Genomic DNA, 24,411 nt, shown 5'->3' with positions numbered 1-24,411 from the left:
CCCTGCACTCTATATAGGGATCAGCATCTTTGAAAATGACTATTATTTTCTCAATGCCGAAGAACGCTGCTAGAAAACATTTTGTTGACAGCTGATTTAACAGTGGTGGTGTAATGCCGATAGCTTGTTCCTCTTGCAACTTCTGTTGCTCAAGTTTTAACAAATCCTTATCTGTAAAATTTTCATCATGAGGTTTCAATAATTGACCCACATAATTTTGAGCTGCTTTATCAAACACAGACACATTTCCAATTTAACAATGCCCTTTTCAAAAGTTTTGCCATTTCATAAACACATAGGAGACATATCTACTCGGGTCTTAATGTTCATTATATATCACCATTCTTAGGTAACGCCATTTCAAGAAGCTCTGATGTAGGCTACAGCTGCTATCTTAATATTTTATCTCGTTTAAACTTCCCAAGTGGTAGTTTATTATTGCCCCTTGACCATGCAACCGCATGCCTTATTACTGTTGTAGATACCAAACCATGAACACAGCACTCCAATGAAATGGCATCAGAGGCAAAAATGCCACCCCGATGTTATCAGATGTATTCCTAATGTTAACTGGGACATCGCTATTGATTAGAAAGGCACTGTTATCCAGGTTGTTCCGTGTACAATATCACGCAATGAAGAGCAAGAGAAATGACATGATATAATCTTGGAAAAGTAGGGCTGTTCTTCAGGTCTCTTTGTTAGATTACCTCACCTGTTGAAGTTCGGCCACTGAATACCCCTGTTTTGTACTTGGATCCTCTGATTAATAAAGATCTCAACTTAGAGTCGCCACTGGCATTGTCTGAAAAGAGAAGAGTAGGTCAATTTGGTTGCTTTGAAGCCTGGAACAGTTTTCTCATCCTTTAAGATGAACATGTGAGGGCACCCCATTTGAACAGGGTCCCACTCATCCATGATAAACATGTGCTTAAGAGACTAGGCACCTTCCTTGATGATTGGGAAAATATCAATGTTTGAGGGCCCCCCTTGTAAGACCACCAAATATTGAAAGACTTATATGGAGTGGATGTGGATAGGTTGTTTCTATTAGTGGGAGAGTCCAGCACCAGAGGGCTTAGCCTCAGAAACAGAATATCCCTTTAGAACAGAGATGAGGAGGAATTTCTTTAGTTACAGATGGCTGTGGAGGCCAAGTCATTCGGCATATTTAACAGAGTCACACTCAACCATGATAAACATTTGTTTAAGACATAGACATTTCCTTGATGATTGAGAAAATATCAACATTTGAGGGCTCCTCTTGCAAAACCACCAAATAACAGGTTCTTGATTAGTAATGGCATCAAAGATTATGGGGAGAAGGCTGGAGAATGGAAAATGATCAGCCACATTCGAATGGCAGAGCAGTCAAATGGCCCAAATCTCTCCAATGTCTTATGGTCTTAACGTGAAAGTTTGCAAGTTTCCTCAGATGTTCAGCCAAGGCTGAGCTTGAATGTATTGTTATTTTTGCAAGATCTAACACCAGACTTGTGTTATTTTAAAGTCTTGCCACAACATCTCATATTTTCCTTCATCATCAAATTCACGGTATTATGATTGAACCTGATGCTTTTCTTTTCACTTTGCTATATTGTAAGATCTGTTCCTTGTAACATGTAATGAACTTGCAGGAATAACATTTTGGATGCCTACTTTTGTCTATGTTGGTAAAGAATTTGATGCTGCAAGCTTTAACATGTAGGTGTTGGAACCAAACATCCACTTTTTCTCACTTCTGTTAAAAACACCCAGCTTAATATTAATCTTACATTTTGCAATGATTTCATAGAGGAAGTGCAATTCTCTAAGCCACCTTAAACTGTGATAAATTTCAAAACCAAACAACCCTCACAACAAAAAAAAAGGCATAGGATGAAGTACAAAATGAATTATTGGTGAGGATTACCAACAACCAAGTAAAGCTTAATCTATAAGAGTCAATGGCATCATGGCAAATATTCACAAATTTATAATTGGAGGAATACTTGTGTCAAATTAAATGACATTCAAATAAATCCATGGGTAAAGTATATACTCAGTGGCTACGTGATTAGGTACACCTCTACACCTGCTCATTAATGCAAATATCTAATCCTCTAATCATATGCAACAACTCAATGCAAAAAAAATTTTCAGACCTGGTTAAGAGGTTCAGACCAAACATCAGAATGGAGAAGCAATGTGATCTAAGTTGCTTTGACAATGGAATGATTGTTGGCGCTGAGCTGGGTTGTTTGAGTATTTTATTTTATTATTTATTTAGCGATATAGTGCAGAACAGGTCCTTCCAGATCTTCGAGCCATGCTGCTCCAGCAGCCTACGATTTCACCCGAGCCTAATAACAGGACGATTTACAATGACCAATTAACCTACTAACTGGTACGTCTTTGAACTGTGGGAGGAAACTGGAACATCCGGAGAAAGCCCACACATCTCTCAGGGAGAATGTACAGATCCCTCGGAGAACAAAGGAATTGAACTCCAAACTCTGGCACCCTGTGCTGTAATAGTGTTGAACTAACTACTATGCAACCTTGGCATGCATCCCAGAATCTCAGAAACTGCTGATCTCCTGGGATTTTCATACACAACAGTCTCTAGTGTTTATAGAGAATGGTGCGAAAAACAAAAAACATCCAGTGAGCAGCAGTTCTATAAGTGAAAACACCTTGTTAATGAGAAAGGTCAGAAGAGAATGGCCAGACTAGTTCAAGGTGACAGTAACTCAAATAACCATCTTATAACAGTGGTGTGTAGAAAAGCATCTCTGAATTCACAACACGTCTAATCTAGAAGTGGATGGGCTATAGCAGCAGAAGACCATGAACAAACATGGTACAGGAGGCACCTAGTAAAGTGGCCACTGGATGTACAGGACCTGTAAGTTTCTAGGAGAGACAAGAGATGCCAGATGTTGTAAAGTGGAGCAACAACAATCTGTTGAAGGAACTCAGCAGGTTGGGCCACATCTGCAGTGGGAAAGGAATTGTTGATGTTTCAGGTTGAAACTTGGCACTAGGCTGTTGTTACTGTGACTATGCCACTGAAGAAACTGGAGAAGTTTTGGATATGAAAGACTTTATTTATCACAACAAACAAACATTCTCTCAAACATACTGTTGGTAAACTCCCACAAACTCAAAATGTACATCACATTTTTATACTCTTAAGATCAAAGGGAACAGTAGATGATTCAATACAATTTCAGTAGTTACAATGACATTGTTTACTTCAAAACTTTGGGTTGACAAATGCTTCCTTTGAGACATATCTACTGTGGAAGCATCTTGTAATTGATAACACACCTCTGAAGTTTCAAACTCCTTTGTTGGGAGAAACTAATTAACACAGATATTATTAAAAAACTTCTGAGAACAGAGAGTCAGATGAAACCCATAGTTGCCTGGATTAATGCAGGCCAATTAACACAACTCCATTGTCTTAATGTTTGGCTGATGCAATGCAAACATCTTATGGTCACCATTTCTCAAACCGTATCTCTGACAGAAGGTAATGTTTATTTGCAAAGGTGTGCTTTTAAGTTCAATTTACTACTTGCAAATAACAATTTGCATTAAGAACTGAAGACTGATTCTTGTTTGAATTAATAACTGCTATATTCACTTCACTCCAGCATTCTTCCTGAGATACCCTCCTCTTGACCCCTGGCCAGAAATCTGTTCCAGGAAAGCCAAACTTTAAGAAGGATCTAATTAAATAGGGCAGCAAAAATGCCCTTCACTTCGGATCCCTTCTCAAATTAATCACCTATCATGTCCTTATGAATTTATACCTACACCTGGGTTTCCCAACCTTGGGTTAATGGTAGGGATCCATGGCATAAAAATGGTTGGGAACCCCTGACCTACACAATCTGTCATCCCTAATTGGCTATCTGCAAGACCAGGTAGAGATGGCAATAAAATGTTCCAGAAGTTTAATCGCATCCTTTTTTTTGGACATGGTTGTCTCCTCAATTTCAAAGTCTCCTTCCCTGCTGGCCTGTTGCACTTCCATCAGATCCTTACCTTCACCCCCACCATCTCTGAGCTCTGATCTGAAGCTATGAGAGATGGCTGTCAGTAGTTAGTGTGTGGTCAGGGGACACTAGCAAGGTTTCAGCTTCACAGACAACAGTACACATTCCATGCCATGACAGATTATCAGAATAATTTGACTAGTCTCTCAGGCCCTTTGATTGATCTACAGGAGGGTTGGGTAGCATTTATTTGAATCATTGCAAGGACTTCGTCCCAGTGGCAGCCCCACCCAGACCATCCTTTTGATCTCTGGCCCAGACACTGGAAGGACTCAGTGTTGCAATGAGCAACTGGAAGTGGACCCATGTGCAGGACACCAACACATAGGTAGCATTAACAGAAGTGTGTTTATTAATAGTTGCAAGGAAGGCCGGAAAGCGAGGATTAGATGCTTACATGGACATGAATGTTGGACAACAAACTGGAGGAGCCTGGATCCGGACCGTGGTCACAGAGCCTGGACTTGGACACGGACATGGAGCCTGGATCCGGACCGTAGTCACAGAGCCTGGACTTGGACACGGACATGGAGCCTGGATCTGGACCGTGGTCACAGAGCCTGGACTTGGACACGGACATGGAGCCTGGACTTGGACTTGGACATGGAGCCGGGATTCGGACCTGGACACGGAGCCTGGATTCGGACCTGGACACGGAGCCTGGATTCGGACTTGGACACGGAGCCGGGATTCGGACTTGGACATGGAGCCGGGATTCGGACCTGGACACGGAGCCGGGATTCGGACCTGGACACGGAGCCGGGATTCGGACCTGGACACGGAGCCGGGATTCGGACCTGGACACGGAGCCTGGATTCAGACTCGGACACGGAGCCTGGATTCGGACTCGGACACGGAGCCGGGATTCGGACTTGGACACGGAGCCGGGATTCGGACCTGGACACGGAGCTTGGATTCGGACTTGGACATGGAGCCGGGATTTGGACTCGGACACGGAGCCGGGATTTGGACTCGGACACGGAGCCGGGATTCGGACCTGGACATGGAGCCTGGATTCGGACCTGGACATGGAGCCTGGACTCGGAGATGGAGTGACAAAACCAAACAACGACAGACAATTGGTATATTGTCTTGGAGTAGCAACAAACGGCCAGCAAAACTCAGCTAGACACCACGACGACGACAGAATTCCCAAAGCAACCCCGGGCACCGAAGCAACTTAGAGTCCACTCTTCTTGGCGGCCTGGAATGTGCATTGCCGCACTGGTTGAGGTGACGGTCCAGTAGATGTAAGCTGGAGATTTTATGCTGCCGGTTCGGATGAGAATCAGGTGCCTCAATCAAGGAGCCGGTAAAACACGGGGAAAAGAAAATTAACAGAAATGAGGAATCAACGGACCGGACTGTGACAGTACCTTCCCCCCTTCAATGGGACCCTCCAGACCAGCCAACAGGCTTGCCCGAATTGTCAATGACCTGGTCAGGTGGAGGGGTTTTGGCTGACAGACATAGGTCCCTCTTTTGTTGAAGTCAGTGACCGTTTTCCTTGCTCAATTGGTGACAGTCCCTTAATCCCAGCTCAGAAGTATAATTCAGTTCATAATGACACATTGACTTCTTCTAATTGTCATTGCAATTGCACAATTTTCTCATTTGAAACCTGGGAGCTCTGAGTCACTCTCTTCAAACCTACAATTTGCTCTCTTGGCAGGATTCCAGTAGGGAACTCTGGTTAGCGAGAGTTTGTAAGACAGTGTTTGTGTCCGCTGGGTCCGTGTTTGGCTGGACCATTCTTTTACAATGAGCAACTGGAAGCGAATCCAAGTGCAGGACTCAGGCACGTAGGTAGCATTAACAGAAGTGTGTTTATTAATAGTTGCAAGGAAGGCCGGAAAGCGAGGATTAGATGCTTACATGGACATGAACGTTGGACAACAAACTGGAGGAGCCTGGACCCGGAGTGTGGTCAGGGAGCCTGGACTCAGACTCGGACACGGACACGGAGCGACAAAACCAAACAGCCACAGGTAATTCATATCTTGACTCGGAGGAGCGGCAAACGGTCTGCAATCCTCAGCTGGACATGAGACAACAAAACTAAACAACAACAGACAATTCGTATCTTGGCTTGGAGTAGCGGCAAATGACCGGCAAAACTCAGCTGGACACTAAAACAACAGAATTTGTATTTTGACTCAGAGTAGCAGCAAACAGCCAGCAAAACTCAGCTGGACACGAAAACGACAGAATTCCCAAAACCACCAAAGCAACTTAGAGTCCACTCTTCTCGGCAGCCCGGAACGTGCATTGCCGCACTGGCTGAGGTGACGTTCCAGCCCTAAGTAGATGTAACAGACAGACAGACATACTTTATTGATCCTGAGGGAAATTGGGTTTCGTTACAGCCACACCAACTAAGAATAGTGAAGAAATATAGCAATATAAAACCATAAATAATTAAATAATAAGTTAATCATGCCAAGGGGAAATAAGTCCAGGATCAGCCTATTGGCACAGGGTGTCTGACACTCCGAGGGAGGAGTTGTAAATTTTGATGGCCACAGGTAGGAATGACTTCCTATGACGCTCAGTGTTACATCTCGGTGGAATGAGTCTCTGGCTGAATGTACTCCTGTGCCTAACCAGTACATTATGGAGTGGATGAGAGTCATTGTCCAAGATGGCATGCAACTTGGACAGCATCCTCTTTTCAGACACCACTGTCAGAGAGTCCAGTTCCACCCCCACAACATCACTGGCCTTACAAATGAGTTTGTTGATTCTTTTGGTGTCTGCTACCCTCAGCCTGCTGCCCCAGCACACAACAGCAAACATGATAGCACTGGCCACCACCGCCTCGTAGAACATCCTCAGCATTGTCCGGCAGATGTTAAAGGACCTCAGTCTCCTCAGGAAACAGAGATGGCTCTGACCCTAAGCCGAAGTTTTTTATGCTGCCGGTTCGGATGAGAATCAGGTGCCTTAATCAAGGAGCTGGTAAAGCACGGGAAAAAGGAATTAACAGAAATGAGGAGTCAACGGACCGGACTGTGACACTCAGCTCATTTGTGTTCAGTCTTATTCAGGCTGGGACGGCACCTTCAACACTGTGAAATTTTCTTCTCTTTCTCGGTCTACTTTGCCATCAAGGTTTGAAAAACTGATGTCTCTGCCATAACTCAGATCCCTTCCCAACTACTTTCCCAATATCTTTCTCTCCTGATCTATAGACCTGATCATTTACCTTCCAGAACCAGTCTTCATTACAAAGTACTATTACCATTATATTTTAATGAGTTACTCATGGCTTGTTGTCACACTCTCTCTATCTTCTGCATTCATATTCCCATTCCTTTTCATTCTCAGGCTGCTCCAATCAGGTGGTTGACAGTCATCATTTAATTTCCTGTAGAAAGATTGTTATTGGGCTGACTCACTGGGTTTACCTGCTCCCTCTGGTTCTGTAGGATCAACAATGATGAACACTCATTTGCATTTTCCAGACACAGGCATCTCATACAGTATCTGGAATAGAGACTCACAATTCCATCATCTTAACCTGGATTCCCCATGACCAGTGCAGAAATTGGGTCGCTCTCTCCAATATCAATTCTAAAACAAAGAAATAAATAGACACAAACTTAAAACACATATGATGACTGGATCATCATTCCCTGGACTGCCCAGCCCTGAGTAGTCCTCATACAGCCAGTATTTTCATTCTGCAAAGTCCATGGCAGGTTAACAACTAACATTATCATTTACCAGTTACTCTCTTCTCTTCCAAGTTACTACCTCATTTCTTCTTTAAAGTTCCAATACCTCTCCTCATTACTGGCATTCCCATTAGTTGCCCATGTTCCATCCTGTAGCCCTGGGATCATACTGTCATACATATTTCTCGGACGTTTAGCCTTAACCAACACATGTACACTAGTGCCAGAATGTTTGTGAAACCTGTAGAATTTTCTCTATTTCTGCATTACTATGGCCTAAAATATGATCAGATCTTCATGCAGGTCCTAAAACTAGATAAAGACAACCAAATTAAATAAATAACACAAAAACATTATACTTGGTCATTTGTTTATGGAGAAAAATGATCCAATATTACATGTATTTGCTGGAAAAAGTATGTGAACCTTTGAAGTAATGCCTTCTACAAAAGCTATTTGCAGTCAGATTTTCCAATCAGTGAGATGAGATTGCAGATGCAGGCTGTAGAGATGCCCTGCCCTTAAAAAGACACACATAGTCAGTTTACTGACAGAGCTTGCTCTTCTCAAGAAGGATCTGTTTATGTGCACTATGCCTCGACCAAAACAACTTTCAGAGGACCTTGGAACAACAATTGTAGAGATTCATGAAGTTGGAAAAGGCTACCAAACCATTTCTTAAAAGTTCTGAGTGTTCATCAGTCCACAGTAAGAGAAATTGTCTACAAATGGAGGAAATGCAGTGCTGTTGCTACTTTCCCTAGGAGTGGGTGTCCTGCAAAGAACATACCAAGAGCACAATGTGCAGTGCCAAAGGAGGTGAAAGAAAACCAAGGGTGACAGCAAAAGACCTGCAGAAAAGTCTGGAACTTGCTAAAGTCTCTGTTCATGAGTCCACTGTAAGAAAAACACTGAACAAGAATAGTGTTCATGGAAGGACACCACTGCTCTCCAAAAAAAAATGCAAAAGACCACCTGGATGTTCTATAATGCTCTTGGCAGAAATGCACATTGCTATGTCTGGAGGAAAAAGGGCACTGCACACCAACACCAAAATCTCATCCCAACTGTGAAGCATAGTGGAAAGAGCATCATGGTTTGGGACTGTTTTGCTGCCTCAGGCCTGGACAGTTTGCAACCATTGAGGGACAAGGGGGTCACACCAGTTACTGAAAGCAAAGGTTTACATACTTTTTCCAACAAATACATGTAATGTTGGGCAAACACGAAGAAATCGGAAGATGCTGGAAATTCAAACAACACACACAAAATGCTGGTGGAACACAGCAGGCCAGGCAGCATCTATAAGGAGAAGCACTGTCGACATTTTGGGCCGAGACCCTTCATCAGGACTTCGTTAGCACCCACCTGCTATTTCATTATTCACTTAATCTGCACAGTTCCTTGACAAACTGATTCTTGTATTGTTGTAAGTTCTATCTGTTTCTCACCTGTGTGTCTCTCTGTTCTGCTTTGCTTGTACACTGTCTCACTGTTCTTTCTCTTCATCCCTTTTCTTCTGTAGCTCTGCTATTTATATACATGTGATTCCAGGCTCTTTGTTCTCTCTTGCAAATATACATGACATAGAATAACTGCTGCTTTATCGCCCTTCCTCTTTGATTGGCATTTTCACCACTGACAATATTCCGGGTTCGAGGTCTTAATCTTGTCTATTCCTTGTTCAACCTCCTCAATCTTATGGGGTATATATTCTGTGAGCTCTCTCCTCTTCATAACTGAGCCCACGATGTTTCTGTGTCGCTCTTATGTAGAAAGTTAAATATTTCAGCACTATCACTTGTCTTGGGTTTTAATTTGAAGGTTTTTCCACACCCAGTCAAACACACTTACAAACAATGCACTACTATATAGTTCCCCGAACACACCCTCTGGCACCCAAACAGTAACTTTGACACCAGTCAAGTGTTCTTAATAACTAAGCTACACTTAAACAGTGGCCCAGCAAACCAGTATACACTCAGTCTGTAATCACCTTTTGCAACTGGTGGGTTGGTCTCCCCAGACTATCCAATGCTGTCTGGTAGCTGGTCCCTTGCACAAAACACACACACACCACTACACTTTTAACATCTACCTCTTCAGCTCTCTGATGCTCTTTGATACTTTGCGACTCCTTGCAGAGTATGGGGGAGCGTGGGGTGTCATGATCTGAAATGCTCATCCCCCTCCCTTTAGACTGCTGAGGTTGCTGGTAATTGGGTTATTAACGTATCCAGGAAGAGCACCCAAATGTTGTGACTGTGACTAGGTCACTGGAGAAACTGGAGAGATTTTGAATATGAAAGTCTTTATTCATCACAACAAGCAGAGACACTCTTGGTAGAGTCCCACAAACTCAAAAGTACATCACGTTGTTATACTCTTAAGATCAAAGGAAACAGTAGGTGATTCAATACTATTTCAATAGTTACAATGACATAGTTTACTTCAATAATCGGGTTGACAAATGGTTCCTTTGAGACATATTTAAAATGGAAGCATCTTGTAATTGATAAGATACCTCTGAAGGTTCAAACACCTTTGTTAGGAGAAATCAATTAACACAGTTATTCTAAAAACTTCTGAGAACAGAGAGCCAGATGAAAACCATTGTTGCCTAGATTCATGCAACCTTGTGTTTCTTCCTCCCTTTCCCCACCCTTTAACTCTAACTCCTCATCTATTTTCTCCAGCCTTTCAGGTCACAGCCTGAAACATCAGCTGTACTCTTTTCCCACAGATGCTGTCTGGCTTGCTAAGTTCCTCCAGCATTTTGTATGTGTCACTTGGATTTCCAGCATCTGCAGATTTTCTCTTGTGACAAGAGTATGAAATGTTTGACCCCTGTGGTTTTGGCAGTTCACAGAACTTTAATATTCAAAATACTGGTATAAGACAGGAAGATAGGCTCAACAGTCAACAAAAAAACTGGAGTCAAGAGTTGTTGGAGAAAAGCCCTCTGAGCACTTACATTATGCAGAAAAATAAAACTGCTACAGTGAGTAGGTGGGAGGGCGGAGGAAGTCTTTCAAAGTTTATTTTCCCATTTTGAATGTGTCAATTTACAAAAGGGCAATTCAATTGAAAATACCTTTCCACTTGAGTATTATTAAAATTAAAAGTGTAATTCCAATTCTAACTATTGAAAAGGAGTTTGTCTGCCTGCAAGTTATGATTTTTTAACATTAAAATTTGTTTCAGGCAGCTTACACAGATATCACTCATGACAGGGAAAAGAATTGAAGCCTTGTTTGTTCAGGCCAATGTGCTGGGGAGGTGAGAGAGGAAGGGAGTGCTGTTGGCTGGGAGTGTGAAACTTAGTCTTAGATAAAAGAAAAAGCTACAATGATGGCAGTTTATGGATAGTGGTGTTTTCACTTTGAAGCCTTCTGGACTTTGAAATTTCGGATAACTGCATGGACGCGTTCCTGGGAGATACCCAACTCTGTGGCAATGTACCGCTGTGATATTCGTGGATCTTTCAAGATCATGTCATGGATCTTGTCAATGGTCTCCTTTGTGGTGACGGTGACAGACCTTCCAGGACGGGGGTTGTCTTCCAGGCTCTCTCTGCCACGTTTGAATTCAGCAGCCCACTTCTTCACCATGCTGTAAGAAGGGGCACCCTTCCCTAGTGTTGCCACCATGTCCTTGTGGACCTCCTTGGGTGATAAGCCCTTGAGACCGAGGTAGCGGATGACTGCACGAAGGCTGACGTTGTCCATTTTCTCAGACAGTGCTTACTTGCAATTTTCAATTATCTGAAACAGAAATACCACAAAAGTTCTTAACTTCAAACTCTCCGCATAATCACTCAAAGAGTTGAACTGCATGTGCATGTAACGAGAGCTGTATAACTCATCTCCTTCTACCTTAGGCCACAAACTTCTCAATCACACCCCCCCCCCCCACCCCCCACCCCGGTGATGAGCAATTCCAGCCTTTTGATCTCATGTTACCTGTGTTTATTGTTTTCCTCTTTACAGCTGATAATAAGTGATGCCTGCTTAACTCTTCTATTTGAAGACTAGGTTTTCTGATTCCATGTAACCTATGTTAATTATGTTAATTCTGCCATGTGCAGAAGTTCGCTGATGACACGGCCATAGTGGGGTGTGTCAGGAATGGACAGGAGGAGGAGTATAGGAAACTGATACAGGACTTTGTGATATGGTGCAACTCAAACTACCTGCGTCTCAATATCACCAAGACCAAGGAGATGGTGGTGGACTTTAGGAGATCTAGGCCTCATATGGAGCCAGTGATCATTAATGGAGAATGTGTGGAGCAGGTTAAGACCTAAAAGTATCTGGGAGTACAGTTAGACGAGAAGATAGACTGGACTGCCAACACAGATGCCTTGTGCAGGAAGGCACAGAGTCGACTGTACTTCCTAAGAAGGTTGGCGTCATTCAATGTCTGTAGTGAGATGCTGAAGATGTTCTATAGGTCAGTTGTGGAGAGCGCCCTCTTCTTTGTGGTGGCGTGTTGGGGAGGAAGCATTAAGAAGAGGGACGCCTCACGTCTTAATAAGCTGGTAAGGAAGGCGGGCTCTGTCGTGGGCAAAGTACTGGAGAGTTTAACATCGGTAGCTGAGCGAAGGGCGCTGAGTAGGCTACGGTCAATTATGGATAACTCTGAACATCCTCTACATAGCACCATCCAGAGACAGAGAAGCAGTTTCAGCGACAGGTTACTATCGATGCAATGCTCCTCAGACAGGATGAAGAGGTCAATACTCCCCAATGCCATTAGGCTTTACAATTCTACCGCCAGGACTTAAGAACTTTTTAAAAGCTATTATTAATGCTTTTTGAGATAGTGATTTAGATGCATATCATATTTTTTACTGAGTTAAGTATTGTATGTAATTAGTTTTGCTACAACAAGTGTATGGGACATTGGAAAAAAGTTGAATTTCCCCATGGGGATGAATAAACTATCTATCTATCTATCTACCTATCTATCTAATTTTCCACTCTCAGTAGTCCACAATCACTCTTTTTGTTCACTCTTTTCCATCCATTCCTCTCGATTTACATACTCATCACCCTCTCCATAAGGTCCCACTACCCATCATCCCACTGGTTCTACTTATCACATATCAGCCTTTGTCTCCCCTCTTCTTCTCACCCCCAATGGCTCAGCCTTCCTATATTTTTCCACCTAATACCTACCAGCCTCTCTCATCCCTCCCTTTCACTTCTTTGCAATGGCTATCTTCCTTCTACAGGCATCAGATCTAGAGAGGGTTAGAGTCTAGAGGGAAGGATCTACATGGATTGGAAAAAATGGAGGGCTGAAGAAAGCATTGATAATTTTATGGACTGCCTTCTGATAATTTGGGCACAAGATTTAACACATTAAGTGTGAAGTTCAGTTGTTCTAAGAAGGTATTGGAAGTTCAACTGCATTTGGACCATTTAAGGTAAGATGATCAAATGTAGGTATTCATTCTAAAATAATAAGGGATGAAAGAAAGAGAATACGAGGGGCGTTACCATGATCCCTTTTTCAACTTCAAGCCATCTCAAAGTACTTTATTACTTGATGACTTTAGGATATAGGAACTTAAGAAGCAGGAACTGAAATAAGCCAATTTGTCCTCAACCTACACTGCAATTTATTAAGGTCATGACTTGAGTCAGTCAGTCCTTCACCTGGGAATAAATCTAGTGAACTTTCTCTACACTGCTTCCATTACTCCAGGTGGAGTCTCACAAAGACTCTGGAGAATTGCATCAAAACTTCCTTACTTTTATGTACCATATTCCTCACAATGAAGATTGTACATTGCAAGGGGGTCTTGAACATTAGGGAAGTTGGGCCAAGGAGTGGCAAATGCATGTCAATACAGATATATGTGAGGTAGTGCATTTTTGGAAAGTCAAACCAGCATAGGAGTTTTACTATGAATGGAAAGGCACTAGGGAGTGTAAGAGAACAGAGGAACTTAGGAGTACAAGTACATACTCTGTTGAAAGTGGCATCACAGGTCCACAGAGGGTGAAAAACTCATTTAGCACACTGGACTTTTATCAGTCTGGGCACTGAGTTAGGTATATTGCAGATGTACAAGTTGTTGGTGAAGCCATACTTGGAGTACTATGACAGTTTTGGTCATTCTGTTATAGGAAAGATGTGGTTCAACTGGAAAGAGTGGAGAAACAAAATTACAAGGATGTTGCCAGGACTAGAGGGCCTGGGTTAGAGAGAGTTTGGCCAGGCTAGGTCTTCGTTCTTTTGAATGCAGGAGAATGACGGGTACCCTTATAGAAATGTTTAAATTTATAGGAGGCATGGATAAGATGAATAGCAACAGTCTTTTGCCTTGGGTAGGAAAGACCAAAACTAGCAGACATACAATCACTTTATGAGGATCCTCTTAAAGTTAAAAAAAATGGCCACTGAATTCACGTTCATGGTCTTCTTTTGTAGGCCACTCATTTCGAGGTTTGACACGTTGTGTGTTCAGGGATGCTCTGAATGTGTGGTTAATTGAGTTACTGTTGCTGCCTTGCCAGTGTGAACCAATCTGGCCATTCTCCCCTCACCTCTCTCATTAACAAGGCATTTTCACTCACTGGATGTTTTTGGCACCATTCTCTGCAAACTCAAGATTGCTGTGTGTGAAAATCTCAGGAGACCAGCAGATTCTGAGATACATAAACCATCCCTCCTTGCACTAACAATCATTCCATGGTCAAGGTCACTTAGATCACATTTCTTCTCCATTCTGATGTTTGGTCTGAACAACAACTGAATCTCCTGACCATGTCTGCATGCTTTTATGCATTTAATTGCTGCCACATACTGTAACTGGTTGATTAGAGATATGCATTAACAAGCAAGTGTACAGGCATACCTAATAGAGTAGCCACTGAGCGTAGATTTAGCGTGAGATGGGAAGGCTTTAACAGCGATCTAATGGGGGTAACCTTTTCAGAGAGGGTGATGAGTTATGGAACAAGTTGTCAGAGGAAGTAGTTGAGGCAGGTACAGTAGTATCAGTTAAGAAACTCTTGGATGATACATGGAAGGATGGGGCTTAGAGGGTCAAATGCAGGATTTGGGACTAGCTGGTTGGGAACTGTGGTTGGTACGGACTCATTGGGCCGAAGGGCCTATATTCGTGCCCTATGGCTCTGACTCTGTTAGATTTACATTCCAGAGTTTGAAAACAAGGTTTCAGCAATATTGGGTGTTTGAGTTATCATCTTCCAATATTTTCTTTCCTTGCCCCTCCCACTGGACTGAAGAAAAGTTTAACAATAACTTGAAAAGACATACCATCAGATTGAAGGACAGCTTCTATCCCACTGTTATAAGAGTCTTGAATGGATCTCTTGTACAATAAAAATAAATTCTTGATTCTTCATAATACTTACGATTGGTTGTGGCTAAGTACACCTCCAACACAGTATTGATGTTTGCTGATGACACCACTGTTGCTGGTTGAATCAAAATTGGTGATGAATTGGCATTTAGGTGGGAGATCTGGCTGAATGGTGCCACAAACACCTCTCACTTCGTGTCAGCAAAACCAAAGTCTTGTATCAACTACAGGAGGAAGTACCTGGAGTTCCTTGAGCCAGTCCTATTAGGGAAATGGAGATACAGAGAGGGTCAGTAGCTTTAAATTCCTTGGCATTAACATATCAGAGATTTGTCCTGGGACCAGCATGTCATCAAAAAGAAGGTACAACTGCACCTCTACAACCTTGACAAACTTCTGTACATGCACAGTGGAGAGTATTCTAACTTGTTGCATCATAGCTTGGTATGGAAACACCAATGCTCAGGAATGGAAAGACCCAATTCATCATAGACAAAGCCTTTCCCACTATTGAAAACATTTATATGGGGTACTGCCACAATAAAGCTACATCCATCACCAAAAAGCTCCACCATCTCGGCAATGCCCTTTGCTATTACCATTGGGCAGGAAGTACAGAAATCTTAGGTACCACACTACAAAGATCAGGTACAGTTATCACCCTACAACCATCAGGCTCCTGAAGCCTCATTCACCACTACCCTGAACTGACTCACTTTCAATGACTCTTTTCAACTCATCTTCTCAGTATTATATTTTTTCACACTTACTCTTCTTTTGCACATTGATTGGTTGCCAGTGAAAATTCTGTTGTATTTCTTTTTTTCATGTAAATGCCAAAAAGAGACTGAATCTCAAGGTAGTACATATGTACTTTGATAATAAATTTACTTTGAACAGCTGGTTGAGAACAGGCTTCAAGCATCCAAAACTATTAAGTGTAACATGTAAATTAAGATTCTTTTTGTTCTTTTCCATTTCCACTTTTTCCCTGCAAATCTTGCCGTTGGCAGTGAAGAGCATGGTGAAAGCTCTCATCAGGGCATTATGGTCATAGAGATATGGTATCCGGGCAACTTGAAGTCATAAATGCTGGCTGATTATTGTTGGACACTTAAGCGAGAAGTCTCTGACACTGAGTACAAAGGAAAATCAACAAAACATTTTTAGCTTAGTTAAGCACCATTATGCAATTAATGGCATCATATTCAATATAAGTTAACTTCTTGTTTCTCCAAATTTCTACATGATACAAGTCATCTAAAATTATATTTTGTGTTCAGCATCAAGCAATGATAAACAAAAACAAAATTCTGAAGCAGCACTTTCAAAGAATATTGTTGTCCAGTAATGGTTTCTTATCTGACTTAAATCAGCAGTCAGGGAGAGAAAATGCCAGTATCTTTATGAATGGCAAGACTATGCCAAAGAGGTTGATTGACCTTCTCCTGCTCCTGTTTATGTCTGGCCCAAGAATTGCCATAGAGTTGTGCTGAGTTTCTACAGCACCAATACCCTGAATCAATGGCAATGTTCTCAGGAAGCACCTTGCCCTCAATGTCCTTTAACTAAGATTAGCAATCACTATTCATGATTGCCAGTTTACAAAATTTGCTGCTACACCAACTGTGCTTTCCTCACTTGACAGTAATGGCAATTTAAGTCAAGCCCGAAGTTTCATTATATGATTCTGTAAATGATTAAATAGATTGTTTTATTATTGGCAGATGGTTAATAGCATGCTGGTTATTTTGCCACTATTCTTGTAGTGCCAGTTTATCCTCCATTTCTTTACTTGCTGTGTGATTTGTGCTTTCATCCTGATATAGGTAATCTTTTTATTATGTTAAATGTGATAAGTGACTTTGTACGGGATTTAATTGCAGCAACCTTCTCAAAAACATTAATAAACATTGATTGGCAGAGCTTATTGCAAAAAAAGGTAGACTGTCAAGCCAGACTTTCTGTGTGCTTATTTTTTATGTACTTTCTTGTCTCCATTGATATTGATCATGGATAAAAATGTAATATATCTTTGGTAGGTGATGTACTTTCTTGATTGAAAGAAGGTTTTTTTTTCTTGTGTAGAGTCAATGATGCATTGACGACTGGGTGAGACTAGATAATACGAGAACCTCCTTATGTAACTTTTTCTGCCAAAGTATGTCCATCTCTCAACCCCTCCAGAGGAGACAATGCTAAGCCACATTTTGAAGCGACTGCAGTCCTGGATACCTGGATTGTTTGCACTGCAGCCAGAAACTGCCTGATTAGGATGGTAGATAGGGTGCCAGTTAAGTAAGTAGCTGTTCCTACAAGGACAGTAAGTTTTAATTATTGTTGGAACTGCATTCATCTAAGTGGAAAATATTTTACCACAGTCTTGAAGATGATGGGAGAGCCACAGGGTAGCCAGCTCCACTTGACTGTCAAAAGTTATTGTTATGCTCTCTATTGTTGCAAATGCTCATTATTTGGAATGGTAGCATAGTGCACAGCACAATGCTTTACAACATCAGGGTTCCGGGTTCAATTCCTGCTGCTGTCTGTATGGACTTTGTACATTGTTCCCATGACTGTGGGTTTCCTCTCACAGTCCAAAGATGTACCAGTTGACAGGTTAATAGGTTATTGTAAATTGTCCTGTGATTAGGCTAGGGCTGTATCAGGGATTGTTGGGTAGCGCAGCTCAAAGGGCCGGAAATGCCTATTTCACCATGTATCTCAATAAATAGAGGTGATGAAATGGTTATTTGCTACTTCCTTACCTGTGAAGCTGTAAGTAGAACTGCCCTGAGGTGCAGTGGGAGAACACGGAACATCGGGAGCAGTGGGTTAGATGCCGTGGGTTGTGTGTCCAGAGATCTGAGCCTTTCCGGGGCCAACGCTCCGGGCGCAGAGCTCGGAATAAGCAATGCAACGGACTTCTAACATGACAAATCAGCAAGTTGTTTGTTATGTCTCCCCTCTCGCTGTGAAACCAGGACACCTCTTTTTCCCTTATTAGGGAGAGAGAGAACCGGGTGAACGAGTAGTTTTGTGTCAGAAATGTCAGGAAGAGGAATCAGTAGAACATGTAATTCTGAATTGCAAGAAGTATGGGATACAGAGAGAGATGATGAGAATTAATCGAAGGGAATTGGGGATGCAGGAATTCACATTAAAAGGGTTACTGGGTATGGGTGAGAGGGCACAGGTCAGGGTACTTTTAGCTTTCTTAATGGATACAGGGATTATTTTATAGGATATGATGGATAAGCAGGAATAGGGTACTAGGATGGCCAAAGAAGGAAGGATAAAATGTAGATTAGGGTATGTGTGTGTGTGTGAATGGGTGAAGGGATTTAGAATCTAAGTCTATCGTCTGATCCACACTCCGGAGCAGGTGGTGGCAGTAATGCACCATTAAGCTGGATGCCAACCGCTGTAAACCAAGAAGGAGGAGGAGTAGTTTTTGGGGTACTGCAAGTCTGTGTCTTTATTGATGCTTTGCTGCACGCTCGAGTGCTCGGTGGAGGGTGCTGATGCTTTTTTTGCTGGTGGGGGTGGGGGGTGGTCATTGCCTTGCTGCTGTTTGTGCGTGGGGGGGAGCTGGAGGGGCTTTGGGGTTCTAACATTTAATTGTCATCCATTCCTTGGGGCAGTCTTTTGTTTTCATGGATGTTTGATGAAAAAGAATTTCAGGATGTATACTGCTTACATTTTTCTGACATTAAATGTACCTATTGAAACATTCTGCAATTCTCACCAAACATCCCCATTCCTAACCTTATGACAGAAGGTCCGTTGATGAAGAAGCTGGAGGAATTCCTCAAGGCAATAACCTGGTAGACTGAGGTATTTGCCCTCAGGAAACCCAACAGTGATATACTGGAGTTGGGAGAGTTTGATTTCCCCATGGGCATCTTGATGTCAGGGTTGGTCAAATGTTGCCTTAACTTCAAAGGCAGATCCTCTTCATTGCTGTAATCTAGGTCTTTGTTCCAAGATTAGATGAGTCATAGAAACCAGTGGTCCTGGCAAAATCAAAAATGGGTATTCTTTGCCCTAAGCTATATGTTGCCCTCTGTACAGTCACAAAATGTGGACCACAGTGCAGCTTACTGCATTTGTCTGTGTTACCTCATCAGCCTATTTCTGCTGGCAGGCTGGGTCTTGGGCAAACATTCAGACCCTTCTGGGTGGCCACTTTGGTCAAGGTCAGCATTAACATCCAAGCCAAGAAGTAAGTTAAAGGAACTTGGTCAATTGAAGGTGTTGTGTCTGTACAACTACTTATCAAATAAATAAAGCCACACAGTCGGAGGTGAAGTTAACTTGTATACTCACTCTGCAGAGAGAGCAACAAATCAATGTGCATGCGCAAGTTATCAGTCAATGATTGATGCTAAGGGGCGTCATAGTGTTTAAAAAAAAGATCTTTCCATTACACTTCCAGCCTTTTTAGATTAATGTAACATTAAACTGTACATGTATCAAAACATTCAATTTCCCTTTAATTGACCATATTCAAATAAACATGCTTTCACAGTACATAACCAACTTCACTAAAGATTCAGTCTTTTGGCTGGTGCTCTATTTCTAACAGGATAGCGCCTTTGTACCTGTGGAGTGGTATCAGGTTTGACTGGTGTCTTGTCAAAGACAACTTTCTCTGTTGCAGTGTCACATTGCTGTTAGTGACACAACTATCACTGCGAGGTTAAGTGCAGTGGCTGTAATGTGTCTGACTTGTTGGATGCAGTCAATTCAGGTATGGTCTTTGATTAAGCATCCAGTATCTGGACCATATGATGTCTCCATGTATGATCTCCAACCTCCACTGTGGTTCAGTTCTTGTAACTATCTTATTGGGTCTCCACTTGTCTTCTCAGTAATCATGCACCAGGACATCCTGTCCAACCTCTTTGCTCTTTGCTGATTTTCTTGGCAACTGGCTGAACTGTTTATTCTGCACTTTCCTCCATAAACCTGGTTTCAGGAGGTCTATGTGAAATCTCAGATTTCTGCTCATGAACAGCATTGCAGGTATTTGATTTGTCATTGCATGAACAAAGTTCCGATACACAAAAAAAAAGCTGTCCACCTTGAACTGTAGAGAAATGTCCTTCTTGTCCATAGCTTTAATGGACTTGAAGGTTTGGATAAATCTTTCAGCTAACCTATTTGTTGCTGGGTGGTGAGGAGCTGACTTGAAATGTTTGATGCCATTTTTCTTCATTAATGGTCTGAACTCTTCTGACATGTATGTCTGTTGTCACTCACAATTTGTTTGGGTCAGCCATTTCTGGAGAAAATAGCCCTCAGAGCAGAGATAGTCATTGCTGAGGTGGATGTCCACTGGGAGACCTCCGGTCACTTCAACTGAGCATCCACAGCAATCGGAAACATAGAGTTCATAAATGCAAAGTCAGTATGTGCTCTTTGAAGACTGCCACTCCCACAGGTGCAAGAGTGCCTGTAGGGGTGTATTTTGAACTTTTTGGCATCCCAAACAACTTTTGGTCAAGTCCTTAATCTGTCTTATCTATTTCCAGCCACCATGCTTAGCTGCGGGTGTGACTCTTCATCTTGACTGTACCCAGGTGTTCTTCATGCAAATTCTCTAACACTATGATGTGCAGTTTAGAGGGAACCATAACACAAGTTCCACACATTAGGATTCTTTGACATACAGACAGTTGGTCTTGTCTCACAGAGAACTCTGGAAACAAAGGGTTATCATGAGCTGGCCATCCTTGCATGGTGATGTCATATACTTTTGACAATGTCGGGTCATTCCTTATTTCTCATTGTATTTCAGAATATGTTACTAGTAGCTGCTCCACTAATGCTGTGTGGAACACCTCTGCTAGGTCACAGAATGAAGACCTATCTTCAGTTCTCAACAGTGGAAGATCTGACAAGCCACCAGTGTTACTGTGTTGTTTGGTACCCTTGAACTCTATGTGTGGGCTCCTAGAAAAAGTGCCCAACGTTGCAACCAGGTTGCTGACATCCTGGGATTCAGAATGAATGCAAGGGGCTGGTGGTCTGTCACTAGAGTAAAGTTTAGTCCGTAGAGGTATGGGTGGAATGTCTTTACTCACCATGCTACATTAAGGGCCTCTCGGTCAATCTGTACATAGCAGTGTTCTGCGCTCGTCAGTGATTTTGAAGCAAATACAATCAGTCGCTCAGATCCATCTTTCATACTGTGTGATAAGACAGCACCAATGCCATAGGGGACACATCACAAGGCAGCCTGATGGGCAGGGATGGGCCATAATGGGTGAACATTTCATCTGATGCTATTAGTATCTTTGTTTCCTTGACTGTTCTTTCACATATTTCTGACCCTTCCCACTTTGCCTGCAACAGTGTGTTCAATGGGTGCAGCACTGTAGCAATGTTTGGAAGAAACTGGTGGTTGTAGTTTACAAGGCCCAAGTGTGACCTGAGTTGTGACACTCTTTCTGGTTTGGGTACCCGCAACACTGTTTTAATCTTCTCCTGTGACTTATGTAAGCCATGCTTGTCAATGACATGTCCACAGAGTGAGATCTCTTTCTCGAAAAACTCACATTTCTCTCTCTTTGTGTGCAGACCATACTCACTCAGCCTGGTATGCACTTTACCAAGGTTCTGGAGTTGCTCTTTATCATTTTTGCCAGTCACGATGATGTCATCAAGGTAACATTGTGTTCCTTGGATATATAGGAGTACTTGGTACATTGCTCTTTGCCAAATTGCTGGAGCTGATACAATGCCAAAGACAAAATGATTATACTGGAACAGTCCCTTGTGTTGATTCTGAGGAACTTCCTGATTAACTCCTCAATCTCCATTCGCAGCCTGGTGATAAGTCAATCTTGAAAACCTCTCCCCGCTTTCCAAAGACGTAATAATGTCTTCTATTTGTGGCAGGCAATTCTGTTCAGTACGCACTTTGAAGTCCCTGCATATGCAAACAGCTCGTGTTTCCTTTCTTGATTCCTGGGACAATGGGTGTGGCCCAATCGTTTCACAAAACCTTGGAGAGAATGCCAGACATCTCCAAACTCTTAAGTTCAACATCTACTTTAGGACGTAGTGCATAAGGCACTGACCGCGCTTTAAGGCATCTTGGTATTGGTGCTTCATCCATTTCCAATTCTGGCCTTCATGTCTTTGAGTTTACCAATACCCCTCTCAAACACCTCATTAGCATTTAGCAGCTGTGACAGTCTCTGGTTAGTGCTACTGTTTGGACTGCAGTTGCCTGTTGATGACACGTTGAGGGCTTTCATTGGTAATTTAGATTTGCAGTCAGTCATTTTATGCATTTGTTTAGTTTTGTGCTTGAAACTTTATACTGTGTGACTTTTCTCTTTGGTTGTGCTTTTTATCTGACTTGCACACTCTATGTGGCCTTGTCTGTGACATTTTCTGCAAACTTTTAATTTGAACCAACATTCATTTGCATCATGGGAGGATTTTCCACACTGATAACATGTTTGGCCTTTTGCACCATTCAGGGACATTTTGTGCGTTTCACATTCTAAACTCTTTTTCTCTAGTTCTGCCATGTCCTTTGCTGCAGCCTCTAACAATATTGGTCGATGCCTGCTCTAAGATTAGATCTCTTCCTGACAGTAGCCTCTATTGAGTGCTTCGAGTATGCACGCCACATAAAAGCCTGACCCTTAATGCACCAGTAAGTCCATCTCTAAAGTCACAGTATTGGGGAAGTTTACACAACTTTGCAATGTTTTCAGAAATGCTTTCATTCTTTGATTGGCTCTTTTTGTGAAATCTAAATCTCTCAGCTATTACTAGCGGTTTTCAGCTCAAGTGATTTTATAAAATTTCAGCAATTTCATCAAATGTCGTGCTTGCTGGCTTTTCAGGAATTACTAAGTTGTGTAAGGGACTGTACATTTAGCACCCATTAAGAAGCGTGGAGATATTCTTTTTTTCTCATGCACATCATTAGTATTACAGTATAGATCAATCCTCTCAATATAAGATTCCCACTGCTCATTAGCACAGTCAAATTCGTCAACTTTCCCGACTAAGACCATTATCACGTTATTGTGTCTCTCAGTGTACACTGTCCCACACACATCCCAGACTGCCTTCTCTCTGCTGGTTCACCTTTCCCGCTGTCTCTCTCCCCTCCCGCGAGTTGTCATCTCATAACTGTCGGTGCAGTTGGTGATAACCGCTAACAACTTGTTTACAACTTGCAAAGTTGTGTCTTTACAACTACATACCAAATAAGTAAAGGCACGCACTCAGAGGTAAAGATACCCTCACGTTGCAGCCGAGACAAATCAATGCGCATGCGTAAATTACCGGTCAACAATTCGTGCTCAGGGGAGCTAAAAGAAATATATCTGTATATTACAGAAGGTTTCAGGAATTGCTTGAGATAATGTGGAGATGTAGGGAGGGAAACTGGAGTGCTTACCACCACGCCGCTGAGACCAAAGGCAACAACGCAAATGGTGGTCGGCCCACAGGTGTCAACCAGGGTCTCGGAAGAGACCCGGATGTGGCGGTTGCCGCCAGGTAGACCATGCGGATCTGGATGTGACGTCGCGTCTTGTGCCGGTCCTGGCGGAGACCCGGATGTTGTTGCCAGCCTTGCTTCCGGGAGCGACTTCAATGAGTGTGGGGGGTGCGTTGATGACTTCGGTCTCGGTGACGGCGACGGGAACGTGTTCCTGAAAGCGCTGGAAAGGTGAGAGTGGGAGACGGCGAGCGAGACTAAACGGAGCCCGGACCGGGGCGGGGCGGGGCGGGGGGGGGGGTGTCATCGGTCAATCAAAGCACCTGGTACTGGTGCAAGGATTGGCAGCCAGCATACCGACCCTGCCGCGCCCCGCCCCTCGACCCTGGACCCGGTCTCAGGATCCCAGCACCGGTGGTACCAAGGTTTTCCCTCTCTGTATCTCCCCGGCTCACTCGAGGTGTCTGGTAGGAGCTGTCCTGGTGTCTGGCCGCCGCCTACATGTTGATGTGGCGCTCGGCCTCAGGCTCTGTTCACGACCACAGATCTCTTCCCAGCTTCAGGTTTCAGAAGCTTGCATTGTAAATTATTTCAGAACTTAACGCTGTTGTTGTGGCTGGTGTTCTTGCACCATTAGCACGCTGATGCTGTTAGGGTTGTGCCGGAGTTGAGAACTCTCATGTTAGAGCCAAGTTGCTTCCTCCTTTGCACTGAGGAACGTAGCGAAGTCTTAAAGGTTGTGATGAGAGCTGTCTAGTTTTATTTTGGTGCTTTGTAGACCCAGCTGAATGGATAAGCCTGTTTTATTTTAACAACAAAATTCAAATAGTCACTTAAGAAAAAGCAAACATTTTCAAAGTATTTCCTGAAAGTATT

At 42.8% G+C, this 24,411-nt stretch overlaps 1 protein-coding gene and 1 long non-coding RNA gene across 6 annotated transcripts in view; one reads left to right on the top strand and one right to left on the bottom strand.

Moving 5' to 3' along the window:
* Positions 1-10,017: 10,017 nt before the first annotated feature.
* LOC140726467 (uncharacterized) lies at positions 10,018-23,642 on the bottom strand. The gene is made up of 3 exons (XR_012098643.1): positions 23,494-23,642; positions 15,115-15,323; positions 10,018-11,487 (listed from the first exon to the last, which is right to left on the bottom strand). It is a non-coding gene; the product is annotated as an uncharacterized lncRNA (long non-coding RNA).
* LOC140726466 (arfaptin-1-like) overlaps positions 23,637-24,411 on the top strand; it is a 136,059-nt gene continuing 135,284 nt past the window's right edge. For all 5 annotated transcript variants that reach the window (XM_073042888.1, XM_073042886.1, XM_073042887.1 and 2 more), the window contains exon 1: positions 23,637-23,766. The gene's annotated coding sequence lies outside the window, so the exon portion shown is untranslated. The remainder of the gene's footprint in view (positions 23,767-24,411) is intronic.

The sequence above is a fragment of the Hemitrygon akajei genome, chromosome 4 (assembly GCF_048418815.1).
Source record: "Hemitrygon akajei chromosome 4, sHemAka1.3, whole genome shotgun sequence".
Taxonomy (NCBI): domain Eukaryota; kingdom Metazoa; phylum Chordata; class Chondrichthyes; order Myliobatiformes; family Dasyatidae; genus Hemitrygon; species Hemitrygon akajei.
The sequence above is the reverse complement of the archived record's forward strand: the minus strand, read 5'-3'. Positions and strand labels throughout refer to the sequence as shown.